This window comes from Capra hircus, chromosome 3 (assembly GCF_001704415.2).
Source record: "Capra hircus breed San Clemente chromosome 3, ASM170441v1, whole genome shotgun sequence".
In the NCBI taxonomy this organism is placed as follows: Eukaryota; Metazoa; Chordata; class Mammalia; order Artiodactyla; family Bovidae; genus Capra; species Capra hircus.
The window spans coordinates 16,255,885-16,283,462 of NC_030810.1; the positions used below are offsets into that span (position 1 = coordinate 16,255,885).

The window sequence follows — 27,578 nt, forward strand, 5'->3', positions numbered from 1 at the left end:
CTCAGCCCAGGAGTCTAGGAGAACAAAGTGCGGCAGGAAGAGGAGGTGCAGATGAAACCCCAGGGACTGCACGTGAGGCTGGGGTGTTGAGAGCTGCCAGGGATAGAGGGGTAAAGGGCTCGTTTCCTGCCATACCAGGCCACACCTAGTGGAGGCCCTCTTTCACCGGAAGTCTCCTGCAGCTGGGTACAATAGACAGCCCATTGGACTGGTCCACACTCGAGGGCCAACCGCATCCAGCCACCTTGGACAAGACGCTCCCTGTCACTGGGCTAGACCCTAGGGTGCAAAGGTGAAGAAGGACTGGCCCCTGCCACAGGGTATTCTCCAACTAGTAGGGAAGCTGGGCCAGAAAATCAGTGATGACCACCCTTTCTCCCAAGGAGCCCCACATTTGGGCTGTTTCCCGCCTTCTCCCCACCTGGAAGGCTCATCACATACCTCTAGTCTGCAGAGACAGAAAAAAGGGGCAGGGAAGGAAACTCGCATTTGTTAAATGCCTACCACGGGCCAGCGTTAGTCCTATCACCTTACTGTCACACTGATGCTACCCCATCTGACAGCTGAGGAAACACAGGCAGGCATGCGAACAGTCCTGCACAGCCGAAAGAGAGCCCTAGGCTTTGGTGTTAGACTAGAACCAGGCACCACTGGTCTCTGTTGCTGTGTGGCTTGAGGCAGGTCACTTAACATTTCAAGTCTTAGTCTTCTCATCTCTAAAACGGGAGCAATAGTGCATAGCCCGGGTGGGTGTAAGAACTGAATAAACTTTCCAAAAAGTGACCTTCTCTTCTTCCTCTTTCGGTTATTACCGATCTTTTAGCTTTACTTATATTGACAGTGATTTTGTGTGCTAAGTTAAGATGATTTCAGATTCCAAGACTATGGCAACTTATTGACAGGGATGGCACAGGAGGGAAAAAAAAAAAGCAGGTTGAGGCCCTGGGAGACCTGGGGACTGTGACACCCCAACCACGGGCCCACAGTGGGAAGGCATCACAATCAAGGCCCTCGGGGCAGAATGAAAAGCAGGGTGTGTGTTTGGAGGAATTATTGCTTTCTGCATTCACATGGCTGCCCACTGAGCTAAGAGGGGAAGTCTGATGACCCCAGACCCTCCAGGGATGGGGCCGAGCTTCTGGTCTAGCTCTCCATCAGCCCAGTGCTGCTGATCCCCTCCCCCCACCAGCTCAGGAACTCAGGCCAACAGAAAGGCTGTGCCAAAGGAAGCTGTTTGCTACAGAGCCCTCTGGGTCTGCTCTGCTGTTCTTCCTTTTTTTGGACTTTGTGGCTGTTAGAGCCGGTACCTTTTTCCATAGAAAGTTTCCATTGCATCAGTTATTTACATTGTTACCACCTATATACGTAGGCTGTTTCGAATCGGTGAACCAAACAACACCCAAGCCCAGGCTCTGCCCTGCCCCCAACAGAGGGATGGGGAGCGCCAGGGTCAGCCCTCAGAGCCAGAGACCCCACCTGGCTGGGGGTGTGACAGGTGGGAGGACCTGTCTCAGCCCCAGCTGGGCCACCTTTCATTGGCTCCATCCCCTTGGGAAGCTATTTCTAAGGTGGAATTTAAGAGGACAGGCCCCAAGTTCAAATCTCTGTCTCCTCCACATCCTCGCTGTGTGATCTTCCTAGAGATAGGTTACTTACCTAACATCTCTGAGTCTCAGTGAACTAATGTGTAAAACAGGAAAAACTGTAGCACCTGCTGGACTAAGGGGAGGCTCAGTTTATCCACATAAAGTGCTTAGAACAATGCCCAGCCTAAAGCCTCAATGAAAGTCAATAAATATGGATAGAGTCCTCTTTTTCCATCACTCTGTAAAGACCTCAGTGGTCATCCCCTCCTCTGGACCAATACATTGCAGCTTCTGAACTGTCACCCTCTCCATAGGGTCATAAATTGTCCCAACAATCAGCTCTTACCATGCCCTTTCCTGTCCCAAAGTTCTCAGTGGTTCTTCCTATAAAGTCTATACTTGGGATCTCCTCCACTAATAGCCTAGTTGCCCCTGACATCAGTGCTCTCCTAGACAACCCCTGCTCCAGCCAAACTATTATGCTCACAGTTTGTCTGTTTCTGTACAGCCCTGTCTGTGTGAAATGCTCTTCTCCATTTCACTGTGGCCAAATTCAACCACAATCACCCAAGTGAGCCTAGCTCATATGCCACCTCCTCCACGAAGCCCTCCATGCCCTTCCCTCTCTGGCCAGAAATGACTTCTAATTTACAGCACGTGGTCCCTTTCCTGTGGCCTTTCCCTTTTCTCCCCTGTGTTTGTGGAATATTAATACTGATACAAATGCTTGTCAGCATCACACACAAACCACACGACCTTTGGGGACAGGACTAGAATGTGTGTGATTCATCTTTGTATCACACACAGAGCTTTGAGCATCATTCATGAGAATGAATGAGAAGATATACTCTTGAGTTCTCTCACTTGACCGCCCCTGGGTGTAGGTGTGCTGGTGAAGATGAATCAACAACTCCACAGCATCCACATGTTCTTCTTGAGGGAACCAGCGGACAAGCCGTCAGTCAGGACCTCCATGGGCTCACAGCTCCAGCCCAGCCCTAGTTCCACTGCTGAGTCCCAGGTAAGCAGTCCATCGCCCTGGACGGGACCCTGAACCTCAGCACAGGGACCCCACGAGGCATCCTAAGAAGTCCAGGAGCCATGGCTGACTTCTTCCTTTTCCACACCCCCGATTTTCCCCAGGTTCCCAGTGAATTCGCTTTGTAAGAGTCTCTCAAGGCCCTGGGCTCCTGTGCACCCACTGCCCCTGGCTCTACGCTCCATGCCATGCAGAGTGGTGTTCCTACATTGCAGAGTTAGTGGGTATCACGGTGTGCTGTAACCACTTCTGATGCTTGCTGACCACCCTTAGAAATCCAGATTCCTTAAGAAAGTGTCAGACCCTCTTCTCCACGGTGACCATGACCTTCCAGCCTCACTCACCACATGACACTCTTGCTCACTCCTTACCCTTCAGCTACCTAATACCTGGACATGCCACCTTCTACCCAGGTTCCAAATTCTGTTCAGGAAGGTCCTCCCTCCCCTCTCCGCCAGGCACACTCCCACCCATCCTTTGAAAGCTCAGCCCTGGCAATGCCTCCTTTTCCCTTAGCCCTTCCAACAGCCAGGCACTGGGCTGGAACCTCTTCCTCTCTTGCTACTGACTCTCCACCCAGAGCTGTGGTGCAACACTGATCCCATTACGCTGTGATATTATCTTCCTGTAAGTCCGTCTTCCCCGCAGACAGCGAGTGCCTTTAGGGCAAGAACAACGTGTACCATCTGTGTACCTCCGTGCTTGCTAGCACAGCGCTCGGTGTGCAGAGTGAATGTGATGAGAAACAGCCAGTAAACAACCCCTACTGGCCTGCCTTCCAGGGTGTTGCCCCTGACATCATCACATTCAGGAACTCACTTTCCAGGACAAGCAACAGGTGACTCTGCCAAACCAGCAGGCTCAGGGTCCCCCGAGACCAAAGGGCTTTCCCAGGGTTCCCAATACCTCCGTCTATGCTGCAGCCCCAGACCTGGACAGCCTAAGGCTTGCCTTTGTGGCGGCTGCACATCCTGGGAACCTGGAGTTGGGCTGAGGCTTTGGGGCGCTTCCAGGAGGAGGAGACTCTAAAGGGTGTTCCACCTCTGGCTACTCAGAACCGAGACTGTCCATGCTGTTGCCTCCCTCCTGCCCAGCCTGAGCACTCCTGTCCAGACTGTGCCCACTTTCTAGTCCTCTTGCTCCTCACGGGGGCCACCCTCTTGTTTCCCTGCCAGGCTGAGTCTACCTACCCATTCTTTAAACAGCTAAACTCACAGAATATAGGGGAGGGTGTGGGGCGCACAGGAGGTGGGCAGGACCTCAGCTCTGCCTTTAACTGGCCATGTGACCAAGGAGAAGCCATGTTCGCCCTAAGCCCCCAGTTTCCCCTCTGTCAAAGATTAGAACAGGCCCGCCTCTGAGGTCCCCTTCTGTTTCAGCTCCCTACCAAGGAGCTGATTTATTTACTAGTCAGAATAACTCTTCCCAGTTAAAGGAAAACAAGCAGAGAAAACCATGTGCCTTTCTCAGCGTCCTGTAAGGCAGGATGGATCTCTCACTCTGGAAATACATTATATGGTCCTCTGATTCTTGAAGGAAAGGCCTCACTGGGTGGCAATTTCTGGGTCCATATAAACCAGGGATTTATATGGACCCTTACACACATCGGTTCTTCCTTTTGAATTTGACAGTTTGGTGAGATGGGTCTTTCTCACTTATCTAACAGATAAAGTGAGGCTCAGAGAGGTGAGGAGATGGTTAAAGTTCCCCAGCTCATGTGGGAAAGGAGTGGTATGGCCCCTAGGATGTCACAGCACAGCTGCCCAGGAGCTGGCCTTGCCCGACAGACAGCCAGGACAGCTTAGAAAAGCAACACCCAGCGGCATGCTCTTCCGTGTGCTTCCTTCACACACGTGGACACATCCAAAGGATGTGTGGAGTACAAGGCCACGCAGGACGCTGGTGGGAGGGAGACGCCGAATTTCTAGAAGCCAGGCCCCTTCCAGGCCCACTATTCTAGAAACCAGATGATGCTGAGGGCTGGACAGACAACTCTTCCAAGCAGAGAAACCTTTATTTCTGAAGATTCCAATCCCACCTGCTATCACAGGCCTCCATGCCTTTGAACCCTGTCCAGGACAACAGAATCTCTGCCCCCCAAGATCGGGCAATGCCTCAATCCTCCTGGTCTTCCAGGCCCTCTGGATGCAGGGCTCCTCCCCTGAGACTCCCAGTGAGGGCTTGACTGCATGTGATCTGATTATCAAACAAGGTGGGAGAAAAGGCCCAGAGCCCTGGGGAAGAAGGGACAAGTGCTGCACTTCTGGTCCCTGCTTCCAGCCTGCTGTTCCCACTCGTCATCCATGATCTTGTACTGGTGCTTTAAGCACTGGTCCGGTCTTCCAAATTATACTGTAAACTCCCTGTTGGAGGCCCCATGCAAGGACCGCTATGCACAGTTGTGCGGTACGCAATCTGCACAACCATCCACAGCTCACAACTTCCGCTCAGTCCCTGCGTAGCATTCATCACCGTGGTAATTAAAGACCTACCTTATTATTCTTTCCTCACAGAATATACGTTCTCACGGAAGGACCAGACTCTGTCTTGGTCCCAAGCTGAAGCCCAGACCCTAGCATCCTATTAACACAAAATAAGTTCTCCATAGATAGGTGCTGGAGTAATAAAGTCATTCAGCCACTCGCTGGTGCATTTAATTGGAAGCAGAGTGGACCTGCCCTGGAGCTGAAAGTGAGAGACGTCCGTTCTGGTCCCAGCTCTACCACCAGCCCCCATGTGCCCTTGAGCGAGGCCTCAGTTTCCTTGTCTGTTAAGGGAGGATGGGGTTAGCTGTCCCTGCCTCATTCACCTGATGCTGAAGGTGAGGATCTCTGGAAATTTTGCACTCTGGGCACCTCACTAGCCTCACCTACATCCCGACCCTGGTTCTCTATGTATTGTGTGGGCTCCCCCAGGGGCAGGAGTGCAGGAAGTGTCTAAATCTAGTGGAGAAGGGCTCCAGGCAGGGTGGAGACAGATGCCATAATGCGGAGGGGAGCTATACCTGCTGGATTCTGCCTCTGACAGAAAAGCAACACTGATCGCCACACTCACCAAGACAGCAGTGTTGTCAGAGGCTTTCACACCAGCCCTCTTTACCTGCCCATCTGGGAGGAAGGAGGGAAGTGATCTGGCCAGGGCCGAAGGTCCCGGGCACCACAACCAGGACCGAACCCCGGGCATCCTGTGTTCAAGTCTGGGCCCTTTCAGCACACGGCACAGAACACAGCTTCTACTAGTAGGGGGCACAACTGGTTTCAACAGGCAGAAGTCACTCATTCTCTTTTTTTTCAAAACTTTTTATTTTGTATTGGAGTATAGCTGATGAACACTGCTGTGATAGTTTCTGATAGTTTCAGGTAAACAGCAAAAGGTCTCAGCCACACATACACATGGATCCATTCTCCCCCAAACTCCCCTCCCATCCAAGCTGCCACATAACAATGAAACTAGGCTAGAAGTCACTTATTCTTCACCTAGGTTCTGGCAATGCCCTAGGCCTGTGGCTGTTGGGGAGCGTGGGGGTGGTGGGGAGAGGGGAGGGTAGAGTGTGGGGGGGGCAGCAGCCTGCTGGTGGTTAAAACAGACAATGCAAGGTCCTCAAGTGAGTGACATAATTCTAAAGTGTGTTAGCTGCTCAGCTGTGTCTGACTCTTTGCAACCTCATGGACTGCAGCCTGCCAGGCCCCTCTGTCCTTGGAATTCTCCAGGCAAGAATACTGGAGTGGGTTGCCATTTCCATCTCCAGGGGATCTTCCTGACCCAGGGATTGAACTTGGGTTTCCTGCATTGCATACGGATTCTTTACCATCTGAGCCACGAGGAAAGCCCCATGAGTGGCACTAATGTCAAAGGAAGGAGAAGTCAGTTAGAGAAGACAGGATAGGGGGCCTTCAGGAACTGGAGGGCTTATGGAGGGACATGGGGGTGGCATTCTGGACTGAACAGATGGGCATCTGCACAGGCCAGTTGCAGGACACCTTACTCTGGGGTCTGAAGAGCTGGGTGCTTACTGAGGGGACAGTCACTTTCCCCTCAGAGAGCAAGCTAGTCAGAGGGGACCTGTGTCCAGAGTAAGGCAACAGGCAATGATAAGACCCCAAGAAAACAAAAGATCATGCCTGCAGCTTTCCTCTCTGAGTACCTTTCCCCATGATAGGCTCCGTCAGCCTCCTGGGTCACTGCCTGCGGCCACTGTAACAAACACCCATCAGTGGCTTAAAAAGCACAAATGTATACGCTTCCAGTTCTGGAGGTCACAAGCCCAAAATGGACCACTGGGCTACAGTCAAGGTGCTATCAGGCTCTGTTTCTTTTGGAGCTTCTTGGGAGAGTCCACTTGCTCACCCTTTCCAGCTTCTGGGGTCTGCCTATACTCCTGGTATCACAGCCCCCTCCTCCATCCTCAAAGCCAGCCAGGGCAGTGGAGCCTTCCTCCCATCACATCCCTGACACTGAGTCTCTGGTTTCCCTTTCCACACTTAAATCCCTTTGTGATAGCACTGGGCTCAGGTGGAGTGTGTGTGTTAGTCACTCAGTCGTGTCCAACTCTCTGCAACCCCATGGACTGTGCCCACCAGGCTCCTCTGCCCATGAAATTTTCCAGGCAAGAATAGTGGAGTGGGCAGCATTTCCCTTCTCCAGGGGATCTTTCTGACCCAAGGATCGAACCTGGGTTCTCCCACATTGCAGGCAGATTCTTTACTGTCTGAGCCACCAGGGAAGCCAGGATAATCTCCCTACCCAAAATGCAGCTAATTAGCAGTTATATTTCCCTGTGAAATCTTAATTCCTCTTTGCCAGGTAGAGTGATGTATCCACAGGTTCTAGGATGAGGACACGGGCTTCCCAGGGTGGCTCAGTGGTAAAGAATCCACCTGACAATGCAGGAGCTGCAGGAAACGTGGTTCCGATCCAAGAGGAAATGGCAACCCACTCCAGTACCCCCTCCAGTATTCTTGCCTGAAGAATCCCATGGACAGAGGAGCCTGGTGGGCTAGAGTCCGCGGGGTTGCAAAGAGTCGGACACGACTGAGCACACACATGCACAGAGATGAGGCAGACATTCTCTAAAGTTCCTTATTCTGTCTACCTATCACGCTGCAAGGAACACATCTCCCCTGAATACAGCTCCAGGAGAAAGGCGGCCCAGGCCGAGAGAGAAGAAGGTGGGGAGGGGAGAGGCGGGCAGACACACACACACCCTGCCAGTGGTGGCGGCAGCTTCCTGGCCGGCTGGTTAGTTGCACATCACCCTTGAAAAACTCGTCATGTTTCTGCACTGAACCAGGCACGTGCAGTTTCCACAGTGACTGCAGAAGCAGAGCCAGAAATAGCCCCACTGAGATGGAAAACATCCCCTCCTCAGAGCCACTCACTCTCTCATACTCACAGTCCCCACCCCGTGGCACCGTGGGCACAGGAGGTTCCAGCAGGCCCCTCCCTGCAGTGTCCCAATCTTTCCTTCTCTGACCTCTTGCCACGAGCCACTAGGCACCCCCTTGGGCCTGAAGCCCACTGCTCCTATCTGGCCCCATCCTCAGGCCTCTGGTATGGGGCTGGGCCCTGCCCCAAGATAGCCGGGTCCACAGAGGCAAGTGGCTACTCACACCAGCCCGGCCTCTGCTCTGGGGTGAGCCCCGCCAGGCTGCTCTGCGTTCCTGCCCTGTGACTCCCACTTGGGAATCTTGATCGAAACCCTGCCCTCACCCCCCAGGGAGTTTCCCCTCTTAGAAGAGCTCACCCCCTTCATGGGCTCAACATTTTGCTGAAATACATAGACCCACAAATATGCAGGCCTCAGCGTCCACACCACTCACTCATTCACATGGTATTTTTAGGGCCCTGGGAAGTCTCGGCCATGCTGGTTAATTTCTCATGTGGTAGGTCTTATCCTGTCAAAGGAAAACAAAACTCACCACATCTTCTACCTGCAAGGCATGGTGCTAAGCGATCTGTGTGCACCAGTTCATTTCATCCTCACCTCAACTCAAGTACTATTCCCCCCACTTTGCAGAGAAGAAACTGAGACTCAAAGAAGGGGAACAATTTGCCAGGGTCACAAAGCTGGAAAGTGGTGGGGCCCAGTCTGAGCCCAAGGTGCCAGACCTCAAACCTAGGCTGTAGCCACCTGTCACATCTAGGGGTGGGGTGAGCAGAGGAAGCACCCAGATGATGCATGCTAATGCGACATGAGGTGTCCCAGGCTGCCTCCTAGAAAGCTCTGAGCCACTCCTGGCACCTCCAGTTTTGTCTCTCTGTACATAGTAAATAAGATTTTATTGGGGCCATGAAGAAGTGAGGGTGAGGGAGGTGCCACTGGAAATCACTGACTGTAGCCAACCCTGTCCCATATTGATAACTAGCCCAAGGCTCAGGAATAGAGGCGACTTGCCCAGAAGCAGGGCAGGCCTCCGGGCTGAAAGCAGAGAGGTCCACGTTTCTCCTATTTCGGGGGGGGGAATCATCCATTTTCTTCCCCTCAGCCCCCTGCCCTCCTGGCACAGAATTTACAGTCAGATGTGCTGTGGGTTGTGGCCCCTGCTTTGACAACGTGGCAGACTTGCTGGCTGGGTGGTGAGATCGCGGTCTCCGTCCCCTATTCTGTGAAGCAGGGCATATGTGGATGCACGAGGGCAGGGACAGGCCTGCGGTGAACCCGTCACGGTGGAGAATGACAGCTTTTGGCCCTGAGACACCGCTACCCAAGATGGCAAGAGTCCTTCACTTCCAACCAAAAGCCTCAAGCCAAGTCACATCCTGCTTTGATACTCGCCACTGTGGATACTGAACCACCCACACAGAGAAGATGGACTTTTCTGAGTCTTAGCTCTTGGAGACTACAGTGTCTCGGTAAGGGGTCGGTAGGAGTTTGAAATGAGACAGCACGTGGTAATGCTGGGGGCACAAGCATTCCCTCGGTGGTGGAATGCAGGCTGGTGATGCTACAGCTGGGGGGCAGGACCCAGGAATATGCATTCCCCGCCCCCTCCACCCCTACGGTAATTCCACTGCAGGTAATCTACAGACCACGCTTGGAGAAATCGGTCTAGAAAGCGCTCAATGTGTGTTTGTAGAAGACAGGGATCTGTGAACATCTGTTGAGCTGCACATGGCTGCTGGAAGACATGGGCTGGAGGAAATAAGTAATTTTCTCCAAATACACTTCCTGTGAAGCCCAAATGATGGGAACTAGGTTGAGGATTCTAGGACTGAGAAGATGACGCAATAACTCCCTTCCCCGAGGAGCAGACTTGAGTGCTTCCTGTCAGACGAGAGAGACCTGGCTGGAGAGTCAGGCTGGGGTGGAGTAGGGGTAGGCCGGGGGTGGGAGGGTGCTCAGGGTCAAAGGTAGGGAGGGGTGATCCCGGGGGCCCCCAAAGGACTCATTCCACAGCCTGGTCTCTTCAGCATCTTCATGCAGACAGGAAAGAAAGAACTGAAAATATGCTCATTAAATCTGCATCTGGCACCCAATTTGGCAGGGTTGCCAAAATTCTGTAAGACTAGAATTAAATTAGCAAATTGGAAGTAAAATGATTTTAAGCAGACATGATGGAATTCATCAGAGCCAGGTGGAAGCTAGTGGGGGAAGGGACCCAGGAAAGCCCGCACACCCGCCTGAGGGTGGGAAAGCCTGGCCGTGAGAGGAGACAGAGAAGAAACAAGCCTGTGAGCAGACCTGACTCAGGTGACTAGATTCACCCTTGGGATGTGCTCGGTGACAAAGCCAGCCCCATGCTGTGAGGCGGTGAGAGGCTCCTTCCAGGAGACAGGAGGTATGGCCGGTAGCAACCAGTGACGGAAAGCAGCCTTTCACAAGAAGACCAAGAAGAAAGGACCCAGGGGATGGCTAGGAAACGAGACAGGCTGGGGTCCCCAGACCAGGGGTCCCGGGGTGGTGCACACAGCGCCCTGTGTGCTGTGCAACCTGTGATCCCCATTGTGTGTTAACTGAGCTCATGGTTTGCAGAAAACACCAGGATGGACTTGGAGGGCCAGGGGTGGCACAGAGTCTATGCAGGGATAGAAGCATTGGTTGGGTACTTAGTAAGCATCAGACACCATGTTAGATGTTTGCCAAGCATGACCTCATTTCATCTTCTCAATAATCCTGTGCTATAAAGATTAGTCTTTGCTCTTTATTTTCCTGGGCTTTCTTTTTTGCTCTCTTTGTTCAAAAATAACTTTTTTAAAAAATACAGAAGTACATCAAGTAAAAACGTGGACCAGTCACCTTTTACCCTCCCAATTTCTCCTCCCCAGATAAAAGTACCGCTAAGAGTTCCCTGGTATTTTCCCATGTTGTTTCCATGAACACAGAATCTCATCTACACATGCACACACATATACAACTGTTTAGCAATTTCTGCATAAAAATGGGATCAGGTAACACATATCACACAGAAAACCTTTTTTCCAGTTAAGAATATGTTGTAAACGTCCTCCCGTGTCAGGACCTACAGATTCATTTCTTTCTTTTTAAATGGCCAAAAAGTATTCCGTGGTGCAAATTCACCATAATTTTCTTAAGCATTGCCAATGCTGGACACTGAGGTCATTTCCAAGTTCTCTCTATTGCCAACAATGTGCAAGGGAACACCCTTTGTGTGTGTGTGTGTGTGTACACACATATACACATATATACATTTGCGCCTGCGTGCCCAGTTGTGTCTGCCTCTTTGTGACCCCATGGACCATAGCCCACCGGACTCCTCTGTCCATGGGATTTTCCAGGCAAGAAGACTGGAGTGGGTTGCCATTTTCCTTCTCCAGGGGAACTTCCCAGGGATCAAACCTGAATATGTGCCTTTATCATTTTCACTGACACCAAATTAAGCTCAAAGTGCCCTTGACCGTTACCAGCACTAGCTTGTCTCTATTTTTTCACATTTTTGCCGTCTAACCATTTTAATTTATAATCCTTTGTTTTTTAGTAGGTAGAGCATCAATCATACGTTTATGAGCTGTTTTCACTTCTCTGAACTACCTGTTTACATCTTTACATCTTTTTTAAACTTGGCTGTATTTTTAGTTGATTGATGGAATTTTCATCATAAGAATAACAACTAACACTTTCTATGCATCCAGCGCTGGTCTAGGCTTTCTGCAAGCTTCACAGCATTGAATCAAAACTCCAACAGGGAAGTGGTAGTGTCAGTCCACGTTTACGGTGGGGGAAAGAGAGGCTCGGAGACTTCAAATGACGTCTGAGGTCATGCACGTCCAATGAGGAACAGGCCAGTCTGAGGAACTAGCAGAACCAACCATTTCATCTTCAAATGAGACATTTGAAAAGCTGCTCCCTAACCTACAGAGAAAGAAAATTCCCTCTTTAAATTTTCCCTCTCTCTGTTATTTGTTCTTCACTTTATCTGTGGAATCTAAGTGCATATTGATTTACTATTCCAGGTAGGAAACTGAAGTTCCGTTTCTAACAGAGGCAATAACAACATGGAATTGGACCATGTACCTTAGGCGGGACAGGGAAATGCTGAGAACAAGCCTGAAGTGAGGAGCAGGATTTGGGTGGGGGCAGGACTTATGCATAGGGGTAAGTGTCATGGGACGTGGAGGCTGAGGCAGGACCCCCTTCTGTGAAAGGCTCCAAAGGGCAGGCAGGCAGTTTCCAGGACTCTCCCTCAGGGGCAACATGGGGTGAGAAAGTCTGGGACCAGGGAATAGGGTGAAGATTAGCTTAGCTAGAACTCATCACCTAATCAAAGGGCGATCTCACCTAGCCCAGCACATCCAGTGACCTGGCACTAGGAACAGTAAAGCTGCTCATATTTCAGAGTGACAGACATACCTGTGTATGTGGAAGTGCTGGGGATCCCTTGTGTGAAGTCCACGCTTGACAGAGGCAGACATTTGGGTTTTAGTGGCACTTTTAATGAGGCTCTTTTTTAACTCCCAAAATACCAGTGTTGCATATGGGTTTCTGGGTTAGAGACCTACCACCAAGCTGTCACATGGCTTGGCTACCCTCATCTCAGGGAACACACGCAATACTTTTGACTTCCTTGGATACAACACACAGTGGAGAGAGAAGGATCATTTGCATGCCATTTGCCATTTTTCTTCTGAGAAAAGAGAAATTAAGTTAACAAAATAGGAAAAAATGTGGGAAACTGACTTGCTAAAACTAACATGCAGAAACAAGTTTTAGAGGCACAAATTAGCATTCTTTTTTTGTTGTTGTTGTTACTGTTGTTCAGCTTTGACCTCAGATAACTTTATCATTCCCAAAATATTTTTGTATAGAACTCGAGCTCAGCAATCTTATATATGTGTACATCTTCCTTATATACACACACACACATAAAGTCTATTCCTTAAATGTACAGATAAATGTATATATTAAAAAAACCACATAGATACTCATATGTATGGGCTTCCCAGGTGGTGCAGTGGTAAAGAATCCACCTGCCGGTGTAGGAGATACAAGAGACATGGGTTCAATCCCTGGGTTGGGAAGATCCCCTGGAGTAGGAAAGGGCAACCACTCCAGTATTCTTGCCTGGAAAATTCCACAGACAGAGGAGCCTGGCGGGCTACTGTCCATGGGGTCAGTCAGGTGTGACTGAACATGTACACACGTACTCGTCTATATATGAGTTCTTCGATTAATCAAGCTTGGAAAACTGCACACAATATCTACCTCTACAAACACACACACACACACACACACACACACACACACTTTCGGGGAGATTTTCAATGCTGTCACGTATTAAAGACTCAGAAGTCCTGCAGTGTATAAGGGTCTATTGATTTGGCTATTGCACTTTTATTTCTTCCCATCCATGGCACTTGTGTTCTAGAAAACACACTACAGGAAACGCCAGACTTTACTTCACAAGATCAGAGCCTGCTTTAAAATAAAGAGTCTATCTTGGAGTGACTGCCCTACTCTTTTGAACATTAGATACTTTCTAACAGACTCATGGTGATGGTTTCCTGTTCATTTGAGCATCTTCTGCCTTTCCTGTATTTCAGGGTGACACCAAATCCCACATGCCAAGGCACAGGCCTTCTGGAAACTGTAAGGAGATCAGGTCACCCAGACAGGTTAAGCTGTGTCTCCCAAGCGGTTGCACAGAGAAGCTGGACCAGTCGCTTGCTCTGGACTCAGTGGTTTTCAGCTGGAGACTCATCTAAGTTAGGTTGCTTGCTTTGTGAGTGCAAAATCACTGAAAGGAAGCTCTTGACCCTGGTCTCTTTCCTTCCTTCCAAAAGACACTATTCCCTGACCCTGATGGTTTTTACCATGAGAGAAAACTAGCTTAGGATTACACCTTCCCGCTCTGATTCTGTTCTCACTGCCTCACACCACTGCTTCCATTACTCACTCCGATTCATATAATCACATGAGGCAGCCCCTACAGATAAAGCTAGGTTCCCATCTGTCTGCGACAGCATCAGTTGAAAATGAGTTAGTGAACTTTCATCACATGTGAAGGGCATACTTGGTATAGCCTAAATACATGTTATGTGGTACGGGAGACATTCACCTGGGAGCAGTCTCCGGGGGAGATACCTCCCAGGGAACATTCCTCCTTCATCATGGTCATGTGCTGCTGCTGCTAAGTCGCTTCAGTCGTGTCTGACTCTGTGCAACCCCATAGACGTCTCCTTCTGGTGGCCTGGTCCCTGGGATTCTCCAGGCAAGAACACTGGAGTGGGTTGCCATTTCCTCCTCCAATGCATGACAGTGAAAAGCGAAAGTGAAGTCGCTCAGTCATGTCCGACTCTTCGCGACCCTATGGACTACAGCCCACCAGGCTCCTCCGCCCATGGGATTTTCCAGGCAAGAGTACTGGAGTGGGGTGCCACTGCCTTCTCTGACGCATTGGTTTATAATTTTGCTCCTTCTCACACAGGCAACTCTAGGGGTGACAGTAGCCTTAGGGATTCAATTACCTGATGACCCTTTATGACTCTCCTCATTAACCTCGAGGAGGCCAGCTAGTTGGAGTGTATGTGGATTTACTCATTTATTTTTCCATAAAATTTTCACTTTGGAATAATTCTATATTAACAGAAAAATTGCAAAGACAGAGAGAGTCCCCATACACCCTTCATCCAGCTTCCTTTAACGTTCACATCTTACATAACCAATGCAGGTTTATCGAGTGGAAACTGACACTTGTAAGTTACTATTAACTCAACTACAGACTTTATTCATATTTTACCAGTTTTTCGGCTAATGTTCTTTTTCTGTCCCAAGGTCCAATTCAGGATCCCATATTGCATTTAGTAATCATATCTTCTTAGTCTATGGATTTGCTTTTGTTTTCAAAAAAATAAATATCATCCTCCACTGCACGCAAGGTGGTATACTGGGTACCCAAATGCCCTGTCAGGAGAAACACAGATCTGCTGGGCAGCAATGTCTGGATTTGAGTGCCCACTTTATCCCTCACCTGGGGAATGGTCCTGGTCTTGTCACTCCATATACAGAGTTCTTGAACCACAGCTGCAACGTGGAGACAGTACCTTTTCCTTGTTAGAAGGCTGACAGTCTATGTGGACAGGCGTTTTGAAGGTTTAAAGCCCAATTAACTTAGAGTTCTATCCAGCCTACTGTTATGACAGGGGGATCATGAATTAGGTTTGGTATCCTGTATCTACAGCAGGGTCCAGAGTCTGAGCTGCCTGGCTGAGCTGACCATTTCAGCCGCAAATGAGATCTTTCCATAGGCTCTCAGGTACACCATAAAGAAAGACAATTCTGCTTAAATTAGTCTATTCATTTCTATACTTCCTTCATGCTGCTGCTGCTGCTGCTAAGTCACTTCAGTTGTGTCCGACTCTGTGCGACCCCACAGACGGCAGCCCACCAGGCTCTGCTGTCCCTGGGATTCTCCAGGCAAGAACACTGGAGTGGGTTGCCATTGCTTTCTCCAACGCGTGAAAGTGAAAAGTGAAGTCGCTCAGTCATGTCCGACTCTGTGCGACCCCATGGACTGCAGCCCACCAGGCTCCTCCGTCCATGGGATTTTCCAGGCAAGAGTACTGGATGGCTGTGCTCAAATGTCACCATAGTGATAACTTCTCCAACCAGCCTGCATACATCCTGGTATCCTTCCCCTGGCATTCTCTTACTTCTTAGCCTATTGGTTTCTCCTTCACGGCACTTGTCCCGTTTGACATATTACACATTCGTGCACTCCTTTGTTCATGGTGTGCCTCCCTCTGCTGGTCTATAAGCTCCAGGAGAGCACTGACCGTCATCTGTTTTGATCACTGCTTCATCCCTGGTCTGAGGACTTGGGAAGCATTCGACAGATATTCAGTAAATGATTGGATCTCCAGGGTTCCCCTGCAACATTTTGCCTCCATCCCAATCATCTGTAAACAAACTGGTCCCCATCCAAACATACTGTTAATTCAAATGGGAAAAAGCTATTTGGGAAGCAGGTGGCTTAGAGCCTTCTGGGTCTTCTTTAAGGGGAGGAAGAAAGGAGTAATACCCTTCCTTTAATATAATTTCATGCCATTAATGTCCCTTCACCTACCTCCCCTCCCATGAGCAGTTCTGCCAATTAGAAACCACAGTCTCTTCCTTGTCCAGAGTCTGTCTGCTGGCTTCTCCACACAATCAATTCCTGTGGAGCCCAGGCTGGAAGAAGCTGGTGAAACCCCCACAGCCCGCTGTGGTGCTCCATTATTGAGGCTGTTCAGCATGTACATCAAAGGCCCACAGGCTTGTCAGGGCAGAGAGATGCCAGGGGATCTGGAAGACTGGCCTTAGTGAGGACAATAAGATTCAGTGAGGAGCGGGAACTGGAAATTGACACACAGTGACCTTGTGGCAGGTTCCAGACAGAAGCCAGGACTCCTGACTTTGCATCCTGGTCCTGCTTCCTCTTGGGCTGGAACCACCTCCCCAGTCACCACGAGGGGCAGGTGCTTATTTCCTTGAGCACCAGGCTGGCTGTCTACCTGCCCCTGCCTGACCCTGGGGACCTGATGAGCATGGGCAGTGGTGGGTGGAGGTCTTGTTCCAGAAGCAGCAAAGCACAGGACAGTCAACAGCCAGATAGAAAGGAAATGGGGGTCACATTTGCTGAGAGCCAGGTTCTCTTTATCATCGTCTCACCTCATTCTCACAGTGCCCTGCGACATAAGTGTCATAACCACATGAGATGAGCAGGGAAAAGGAAACACAGAGAAGCTGAACAATGCAGCGAACTGCACAGCAAGCACATGGCAGAATCTGAAGCAGAGGGGAGGTCTTCCTGGTTCCGAAGCCCTGGCCTTCGCCCGCCAGCTCTAGGAGGGACCCTGAAACCTCAACAGCACTCCAGTGAGGGCCAGGGCCTCAAAATACCAAACTATGCCCCTGGTGAAGGAGCCAGAACAATCCCATTCTGGAGATGAGGAAATTGACATCTGGAGAGGAAATGCAACTTGTCTGTGGCCACGTGGCTAGGGAGTGGTTGGATCAGCTAGACTCTTGAGTTTCAGGAGGACGCAGGCACACTCCTAGAGCTTAGGCCTGCGCTGAGCCCTCGGAAGGACTCCACCCACTGTCTGTGAATACATGAATGAATGACAGAGTTGGTATAGCATCCTGTGACTCCCACATGCCATGTGCTTGCCCCTCAACTGTGACCTCAGGAACTCAAGACCAGGCTGATGTAGGCAGGCACCACCTGAACTCAACAATGACTTTCAAACCCCACGTACCCGTGTCTGGACCCACACATCTACCAGAAGCATGGTTAGTGATGCTGGCGCTGGTCCCCATGCAGCCTGTGGCTCCCCACCAGAACTGGAACCGAGCCATAAAGAGGGGCGGGAAGACAGCCAAACTGGTCATTCTTTGGCCTAAGCACTGATGTTTACAATGTGGACTGGACCCTCTTTTCAAAAGTCTGGTATTTGCAGCAAATCAGTCTAATTTTAGTGAAACTTTCTGTTGGTGTTTAGTCGCTGAGTCATGTCCGACTCTTTTTGTGACCCCATGGACTGTAGCCCACTGGGCTCCTCTGTCCATAGGATTTCCCAGGCAAGAATACTGGAGTGGGTTGCCACATCCTTCTCCAGAGGATCTTTCCAACCTAGGAATGGACCCTGTGTCTCCTTGGCAGGTGGGTTCTTTACCACCAAGCCACCAGGGAAGTTCAGTGAACCCTTTAGTAGCAACCAATTCACAAATACTGCAATTGGTTTTATTACTGTAATTCATTTATCATAATAATAACCAAAACTATTGTTTCCTGTTCACCTACTATGTGCCAGGCACAGATCTCTCATAAGATATCTGATGTAAACGGTCTCCTGTAACCCATTCAGCCACCCTGTAGGGAAGAGTGAGGATTCCCATATTATAGATGAGGACACTGAAGCTTGGGAGAGGCAAAGGAACTTGGCCAAGGTACATAAAACAGGAGATGCAAACTCAGGTCTGTGGGGCTCCATAGCAGTGCTCCTGCCACGTGGCTGATATGAGCTGGGGACTGGGGGGTTAGAGCCATAGCTGGGGAGGCAGACGCAGGGCCTGCCAGGGTGCCCACACACACAGCTGGCCGAGCTTCTCATCCCCAGGCTGAACTTCTAGCGCCAGGGGGCTTCTGCATATGCCCAGAAACCATCCCTAGAACCTCTCAATCAGACAGTGCGGGTATAGCTAGGAATCCTTATGTTACAGGCCCTCAGGTGACAGGAAAAGACACTCATGGTTAAACCACTGCTTTCAATTCTCAGGGGGTCATGCTTTCACATCTACACACTCTTCCAGAAGGTTCCAACATGTTTCTTAAGATGTTCATTGCATTATTTACAAAGGATATCACGCCTCAGAACCCAAGACCTTACAATTCTTGAATTCTCAACAAAGCAACAAATAATTCTGATCATCCACAGATGGGGTGTGAAGATCTTTGTTAACCACGACAATTATTCCCAAAGAGTGTGATGCTGACAAAAAGGACTTGGGAGCCCAGAGCCTTGGGTTTGAGTCCTAGCTCTGCCCTTTATTACCCATGCAGCCTTAGGCAAATCAGTTCAACAAAATAGTTATTCAGTGCTCTGGGCTGAAAGAATGAAGACACAGGAGTGGGCCAGAAAAGACACAATGCTCTCAGCTCTGAGCTCCTCATCTGTAAAATGGGAACCAACAGCTACCAAGTGTATATGACAGCATGCAGGCCCCCACATGCCAATGGGTTCTCACTCACAGCCCCAGGGCCTCAGGAAGCAGGCTGTCCTGTGTCCTGCTCTGCAGGTGAGGAAGCAGGGATTCACGGGTGAAGTGGCTTGGGCTGAGCCTACAGCAGCATCTGTGGCGCTATCTGTGGTCTCTCTGCCCACCGCCACCACCGCCCCCCCTCTTACCCATTTTCCACTTGGCAGATGAGTTCCCAGAGTGAGTGGATAACAGGAGAGAATGCTCTGCAGTCCATCAGGAACCGCACAGATGTATGACATCATGGTTATTAATAATGGAAGTGGCACAACAAATTCGCCATCCCTGCAGAGGGACCACCTGAGTTGCTGCAACCCTCCCGCACACAGAGCATCAGATTCTGTCATGGCAGAGCTGGGAGGGGTCTTAGGAGTCCAATCCTTTCCTCATTTATAGGGGTGGGGAGTGGGTAAGATGGGAGGGCAGCCCTCTGAGACAGCAGACGCAGCCCTGCCTCCCAAAGCCCCGGGTGTTTCGAGTTTGGCTTCTGTGACTGAACCACCCAGATAACCCGACACCAGCACTTGCCCACCCCGAAGGGTGCTGGTAAGCGAATCAGCAGTGGCTGTAACTGCGGCCTCTCCATCGACCCTCAGCCCAGCTGCAGGGCCTTTGTACCTGTTGTTCCTCTGCTTGGAGTACTCTTTCCCCAGATCTTGACATGACATCACACGTTCATGATTCAGGTCTCAGGTTAGCTCCTCAGAGAGGATGTCCTAGACCCCAGCTTTGGTTTTCCCAGTTCCTCCCTGACGCTCCCCATCACACAGCCCTGTCTTCACCGTGTCTTCACGGTGTGTATTATCTTGTCCATGACTATTCATTCTCTCTTCCCACTGGAATGCAAGCTCCATGAACAGAGGATTCACTCACTTTCATTGTCTTAGTCCCCAGAATGGTGCCCAGGTCCCAGTAGGCACTTAGCAAACATGCTCAGCGAGTCCCCCTGGACACCAGCCTGGGTCACCGGCATTCTAGCAGCCAGCAGTCCTTCACGCGCTTGCTCACCCACTCACTCACTCATTCACTAAATGCTTATTGAACGTCTCCTCCGTGCCAGGCATTCTCCTAGGAGCTGGGGATTCCAATCCAGCTGAGACAAAGCCCTTGCCCTAATCAAGCTTTGACAGTTGATTAAAACAATCGACACAATAGAAGGCAGAGCTGTTTTGGTCACATCATGTGTGACCAGACAATAGCTGACCGAAGGAAAGTGGCGGGGGTGGGGGGGAAGTATGGCAGAAAACAGGAGAAACGAGAAAACACTGGGGAAATGCAAAGAGACTGGCCTTGCCAGGGCCTCCCATGTGCTCAATACAGTACTCATCTTGGGGAGCTGGTGCCAGGCAAGCCCCCACCACCCCAGCTTTGGGGGCATAAGGACAAGGGCACATGCCCATTGCCACAGGTGCCTCCTGGCTGCAGCCTGGAGCACAGCAGGATGGCTACACGTGACAGCATGGACAGGAGTGGATGTGAGGGAGGTGAGACCGGTGAGTGAGGGTGTGTATTCATGTGCAGTGGCACATGTGTGAGTGAGTGAGTGAAGTGAAGTCGCTCAGTCGTGTCCGACTCTTTGTGACCCCATGGACAGAGTAGCCTGCACCAGGCTACTCCATCCATGGGATTTTCTAGGCAAGCGTACTGGAGTGGGTTACCATAGTATATGGGGTCAAGTATGTAAGTGTGTGGATGGGTTGAGTATGTGAGAGTAAACATGTGTGTGTGTGTGTGTGTGTGTGTGTGTGTGTGTGTGTGTGTGTGTGTGTGTGTGTGTGTGTACTCTGGTACCATTACTCTTCAGCACAGTTTCCACATCTGGTAGAACTTTACCTGCTCAAGATCGCCCCTCCACCCTGCAAATGACGCATAGTAGGGACCCGATCATCATCAAATCCATTTAAGTCTCTATGTTTGTCAAATATATTCCACAGAGGGTCCACATCAAGCAGCAAGACTGGTTTCAGAAGAGAATAGTCAACTTCTGGCCATAACTGAATGGAATGAGAGCATCGGATTAGGAGTCTGGGTTTTGTGGCCTGCTCTACTGCTAGATTACTGGGTAATCTTGGGTCACTGTTAGGCTGTGATCTCAGGTAAGGCACTCAGCTCCTCTGGGCCTCTGTTTACTCTTCACTCAAGAAGGCAAGTAGAGCTCAGCGACTGGATGAAAACACATCATATCTACGGGTAGCTACAGAAGCACTGTTTCCTGGGAGAGCATGTGTGACCCGAAAAGAGCAACAGGATCAACCAGAGGAATGCTGGGTCTGACAAAGCTAAACAGGTTCTTTTATTGCAGCACTTCTCAGAGCCTTCAACTTGCCAGTATGGATTGTGACTGGCTAGCAGGGTTATAGAGAGCTTGCAGAATTTGCCGGACTTACTAGCACGGGGAAACCTAACTCGTGGCACAACTTTTAGAACTAATGTTCCACAGAACCTACTTTGCGGGATCTGCTAGCAGGCACATGGGACATTTCTCAAATGCCCCCTTTCTTGCAGATGACACAACAGAAATGGTGTTCAGTCTCCCTAAATCAGAGAGCACAGCCATGGCAAATATCAGCCCAGAATCATCCAAACCACAGCAACTGGCTTGTACACAAGGCTTTATATCTACAGAACATTTCCACTTATATGATCTCAGTCTTCCCTGACAACATTCCACTGAGGACCTTCATCCCCATTTTGCAGATGATACAATGCAGCCTGAAAGAGATTAAGGAATCTGCCCAGAGCCACTAAATGATGGACCCAGTACTTGCCTTTATCATTTTTCCCTATGACCTTAATCAAGCTGTCAATAAATACGTCCTACATTTTATAGGTAAGCAGTTGTAGCCACTTTGCAGAGCCCCTGCCAGAGCCGAGGCTGACACCCTGCACCTGTTCTGCAGCAGCCACCGCTGCTGTCCAGGATCCCAGGCAGCGGGTCCTGGTTGAGAGGGGTGGGCAGGGCGCTCACAGAAAAGCCCAAGGAATGAGAGCCGCTCTGGAAACACCCAGGCTGGGAGGCCGGGAGTCACTCCCTGCCGGTGGCCACACCCTCCCCACCATGCCAGGTACATTCCCCTCAGGGCTGTACACCCCCCGCGCCAGGTGCCACTCTGCAAGAGGGCAAGAAGAGCCAGATCAATGCTAATTTCACTCACTCCCATAAGCCGGAGAAGCCCAAGTCCGATCTGCTCTGACAGTCTGAAACTGCCAGCGCCTCCAGGGGGAAGCGTGGCCAGGACGGCCAAAGCCATTCAGCGGTTCACACCGGGGTGCCTTGTCCCGCCTTGTCCGGCAGTGAGAGGCCCGAGAGGCGGGGCAGGCTGCGGGGCTGCTCTGGGCACAGGGGCCGAGTGAGGCTGTGCCAGGCGCTGGTGTGCGCGAGAAGTGTGAACGCGGGAACGCTGGTGTCACCCCGGGTTGATGACAGAAGTCGCGTCTGGGAAACGCAGGCGAAGAGCGCGTGCACCAGGCAACCCCAGGCTGCGGAGGAGTCCCGGAGGTCCGGGGAGTTGGCCCGACGCGCTCCTGCACGCGCCCGCGCCCAGCCCTCTCTCACCCGCTCCGCTTCCGAGGGTGGCCCCGATGCGGGCCGGTCGGGCTGCTGACGCGCTTGGCGGTGCCCGGCTCCCGGCTGCCAGGCCGCGGCGGGATGGGGGGCGCGGGCGCTCGCTGCTTACCTGCGGGCGGCCGCGACTCCGCGGCTCCGGGCTGCGCTGCGCTGGGCTGGTCTGGGCTGCGCTGGGCTGCGCGCCCGGCCTCCGCGCGGCTCGGCAGCGCCCGCTCGCTCGGCTCCGCCCGGCTCGGCTCCGCCCGGCGGTGCCCGGGGCTCTCGCTGGCGGCCCACGCGGCGCGGGGTGGGCGCGGGGCGGGCTGGCGGGCGGGCGCCGGCGGCGGGCGCGGCTCCGGGCCGCCCCGCGGCCGCTTGGAAGCTCCTTATTTGGGCAGTGATGTCAGGGGAAGTCGCAGGGGCCGGACCACCCACTTCTTTCCATTCACTCCCCAGAGTTTCCTGTCGCCGAGCCCGGGGGACCCCGGCGCCCGCAGCGGGCGCCTCTCCGGCCGGCTCGGCCCTGGCGTACCCGGCTTCACTGTCGGCCGCTTTGGGGTCCCGGCGCGGCCGGGTCCAGGAGGGCGGTCGGGCAGGCTGCTGCCCGGGAGGGTCTGCGTCTGGGGAATCCCCGGCTCCCGGCGGCCGCGGGGAGGGTCTGTGCAGCGGCCTCCGCGGTGACAGGCCGTGTCACTCCGGGCGCCGCCCCTCCCTCCGCGCCCGCCCCGGCTCCCGCGCTGTCATTTCCTCCCGGGCCCTCCGGGAAGGGCAGTCAGGGAACCCCGGTCGTCGCCGCCGCCGGGGCCGTGCCCCTCCGGGCCCCGTCTCGGCTGCACCCGGCCCGGCGGGCGTCCATCGCCGTCTCCAATGTGCCGGGTCCCCGCCTGCTCCCGGGTGCCAGCCCGGCTCCGGGAAGCCCGTGCCTCCCAAGGCGGGAATATGCCTTCGCGAGTGCTGGGCGGGGCGGGCCTGGCCGGGCTCCCTGGGCTCCAGCCTGGGGGTGGGGGTGGGGATGGGGGCTCCCCGGGGCTTCCCAGTGGCCTGACTTGGCAGAAGAGATCGGATTCCAAGGCTTGGGACCTGAGTCGCTCTGGTCTACCTTTGCACCAGCGCCCACCAGGGCCCCCACTGGCCTGCTTCCCGAGGGAGCAAAACTGGCCACCAGGATCTGTATTTTACAGACGCGGCACACTGAGGTTCTGACTTGTCAGGTGACTTGCAGGAGGTCAACTCTGCTGAACCTGGGCTGACCCGGGGCTTGACTGGCTCCAGGGCTGGCCTCTGCTGCCTGGGAATACGTTGTGGGGCCTGGGACCAAAGTCAGGACAACTGAGTGCCTGGAGTGCCAGCTGAAGAGGCACTCCCTCTCCAGGTCACAGAAGTTCAAGGACCCACAGGGTGACTGACAAGCTGACCTGGGCGAAGCTGATCAGGGCTTCCAAAAAGGCCTTGGAGGCTCCAGGCTTCCTCTGGCTCTGAAGTGATGGCCTAAATTCAAGGCCCTGCCTGTCACAGGGAGTGGGCTTCCTCTAGGCCCAGGGGACAAGCTAGTGGCTCTGGGGATTTCTGTGCCTTCCTCATACAGCAGCTTTCAGCAGAGCCTCTTCCCTCCCTCCAAAGCCAGGGTAGAGCAAACAAGCCCCTCCCAGACCACCAGCTTTAGTAGAGGGATGGCAGCTTCCACAGGGGAACCTCACTCCTAGGTGCCTGCAGAAGGAAACCACAAGGCCATAGCTTGCAGGGGGTGGAGGGAGGTGTGATCACAGCTGGACATTCACTGTGCCTGCGCACTCATGCATACAACTGCACACCCGCTGGCCTGTTGCCAAGGCTCCCAGCTGTTCTGTTGATCACCGGCCACTTCAGTGCCCCATCCCCCATCTTCCAGTAGCGCCCAGAGCTCCATCTCAGCTCCAATTGGGTCATCCTGTTTCTGACAAAGCTCCAAAGGGAAGGACCACACTCTGATCTGGCACGCAAGGCCCCTCAACCAGCTGCACCTCCCGTGGTTCAACCCTCCACGTCCTTTTCCAACACTCTCTTCGAACTTCCACCAGCATTCACTTTTGGAGAGGGCTTTGCATAGATTTTCCTCTGTCTGAAATGCCCTCTCTATCAGTCCTGTGTCCTTTACACCCCAAATCAAGCCTGCCTTTGATATAGTCTTCCTCTTAATTAGAGCAAGTGAGACAGGGTACCCCGTGGAATAAGACCTTTCCCTCTCACTCCACTCCTGTCCTTCCCTCTCTGCCCAGCTTACTGTCTCTGGCTGGGAGCAACTCCAGGTGGGAGCAAGTGGGTGTCTTGTTATAATTCATATGCCTGGAGGGGTGACATTTTGTCATAGGCAGAAAGGCTCAGGTGACAGGCTTGTTCCTACCCCAGGATGAGTATCCTCTCCACCTTTGAGGGGTGGCCCTGACCCCACCGCAAGCTCCCAGTGGATTTAGTCACCCTTCTTTGTTGCCACTGGCAGCTCAATGCTTCCTGCCTCTAAAGACGTGCCCATCACCCCAAGCTGCAGTCAGCTGAGACAGAGCTTCTCTCTTTCCAGTCTGGAAGCTGCCAAGAACTTTCCATCTTGGTTCTTCTCTCCTGCCAAGACTAAGAGGTCTACAAACGTTTGTTAAGTGAATGAATGATCCTGGGGGGTGGAGGGAAGCAAATGGAAAGATAAACTAACCATAGGAGCGGCAGAATGATCCAATTCAGAGCTGCAACTGAGGTTCAGGGGCCCTGGCTAGGGTCCTGGCTAGGTGGGTCCTCAGACTGGACTGGATGCTTAGGAAGTGGGCCGGTGTGCCAGCCCTGCAGAGGCTGCCCTGCCAAGGCCCTTTCCTTGGACTGCTCCTTTGTTCCAACTTTCTGTGGCTTGGGATTTGTCTTCCCCGCCCTTCTCTCAGTAAACTTCTGCACCGCCCCATCGAGGCAGGCTGGGACATTCCCATCCCAACCTTCAAACATACAGTCCAGACTGGCTATAGCAAAGTAGAAAGGAAGGCATGAGAAAAGTGTTTTATTGAGTCCTTTCGTTGTGCCAGACACAGTCACTCTGGATTTTCTGGAACTCCCCCCAAAGACCCTGCTTTTTACCCCCTAGGTCACACTTCCCAGCTGGTAGCCATCCTCCAAGCCAGGAGTGTCGACCCAGAAGCCCTCACTCAGCTTCTCCTTCATCCAAAGCTCCCAATTTCCTGTCTTGAGATTCAGCCTCCATCCCAGTTCGGTGCCAGTTCTCACCAAAGGCCAGAAGGCCTTCGAGGCTCCAGCCTCAGAGCTCAGGGATATGGGATGCAGGCAGGCAGCGCTGCTTCAAGGCAAGAAGCCTGAGCCCAACTCTGCTCCGTGAGCCATCACCCCTACCCTGGGGCCCCAGGCACCTTTCCCACCTTGCAGCTGGACGGGCCCCAGGTGAGAAGGCAGGTGGTGCCAGGTGCCAGTTCCTTCCTGTCAGCCCTTCCCCTGCATATAGCTGGGCCAGGTCTTGAGAAATCCCCAGAGCTTGGCCCTGGGGGCTTTCCTACATTCCTTCATTCCTCAAACATGAATCAGGCTCCTTCTCTGTTCTGGGAACGTGCAACACTCACACAAACCTGTGTGCTAGGAGCTCCATCCAAGGATGGAGACTAGCAGGTAAACAGATCATCCCAGTGCAACTTGCTAAATGCTACAGCACTGTTTGCCAAGCCTGGGGCAGAGCAGGGGCATATGAGGTGAGAGATAAGATTTATTCTACTTCTGGGGCTACAATTCAGGGAGATTGTGGTCCAGGTGTCCCAGGCTAGATTGCTGAATGCTTGTTTCCATAGAAACAGTACACTACACACACACACACACACACACACACACACACACACACACACACACACACTGGGCTTGGTTCTGCTGTGAAGCCAATATCACGCTGTAGAGAATTTATAGACTAAAAGAGATTGGAGCAGAGGAGATGGTTGGCATCGGATCTGTCATCTAAGAGGCTGTCTCTGTGAAATTTTCCTTCCAACTCCTAACAACCAAATTACAGATACAGTTTTGGAACACACCACGATTCCAAAAGGTTGGGGACCGCCATGGTCTTGGGAGAGCTTTCAAGGTGGAGCTAAGCAACCTGCCCAGTAGGCTCTCCAGGTACTTTATGTTTGGGTTTTGCACTTACTTACCAGCCACCCCTTCACCTCCTTTCCTCCATGGCTCTGAGTCCCTGGACTCGCATGCTTTGTGTCGTTTTACTGTTTGTTGGGGTGTGTGTGTGTGTTTGCCGGGTGCTCTCTTGATAGATCTGTTACATCAGTCCTCACTTCTCACAGAGGTAGCCATCTCTCTCCTAGTACAGAGGCTGAGGGACTCTTACCGTTTACGGAGATCACCTCCAGGGGTCCCAGAGAACTCAGCCCCAACCTCCCTTCCCAGCCTGAGAGCTGTGTTTCTGGCTTCCTGTCTCGGTCAGGCATTCATTTCATCCTTCATCTGATGCTGTGGGTAACAGCATGGGCCTCAGAGCCACATGGATCTGGCTTCAGCTCCCAGCCACACTCACTGTGCGATCTTGGGCATGTTACATGATGTTACTGATTTTGACTTCCTTATCCTAAAGAACTGCTGTGAAGATGTGACAAGAAACCTCAATGGAGCTCTTGGTGGAGTACCCAGCACCTAGCAGGTGCTTAATAAATGGAAGTAACGGTTGCTTTATATTGTGACCCAGAATCCTGCTCCTCCCTTATTGTTTATCTTCACCAGTGGGGACACCCATCATCCCAAGCCTGAACCAGAATCCCTTCTCCATTCTTGCTGCCCCAGTCCAGGCTACCATCACCTCCCAGTTACAACAGCCTTCTGCCCAGTCCCCCTGCCCATCTCCTGCCCTCCCCCTGCCCTCTGCATCCGTTCTCCACATAGGCAGAACTCTCTAAGACAAATTCAAGTGGGTACCTGTTCAGCTAACTTACCCTGTCTATTAGCGCCTCTTTTAACAGCTTCAGTTCACCTGCCCAAGCCTCCCTCTTTCTGCACAACCCCCATGCTCCCATCATACAGAACTGCTCACTGTTTCTGAACCTGCCGAGTGCATTTTGAGCATTCAGTCCTCAGTACTGTTCCCCTCATTCATATTGCCTGGCTGGCTCCCATCCAGCCTTCCAGGTCAGCTCAGAGGCCACTTCCCTTGTGAAAGCCTCCTGGGTCCTCCAGGTGGCATTGGCTGCTTCCTTC

At 52.1% G+C, this 27,578-nt stretch overlaps 1 protein-coding gene across 3 annotated transcripts in view; it reads right to left on the bottom strand.

Moving 5' to 3' along the window:
- HIVEP3 (human immunodeficiency virus type I enhancer binding protein 3) overlaps positions 1 to 27,578 on the bottom strand; it is a 515,954-nt gene that overhangs the window by 112,303 nt on the left and 376,073 nt on the right. The window contains exon 1 of one of the 3 annotated variants that reach the window (XM_018042615.1): positions 22,498 to 22,549. The exons of the other annotated variants lie outside the window; for them this stretch is intronic. The gene's annotated coding sequence lies outside the window, so the exon portion shown is untranslated. Of the gene's footprint in view, positions 1 to 22,497; positions 22,550 to 27,578 lie in introns of those variants that run through there. 3 annotated transcript variants of the gene reach the window in all.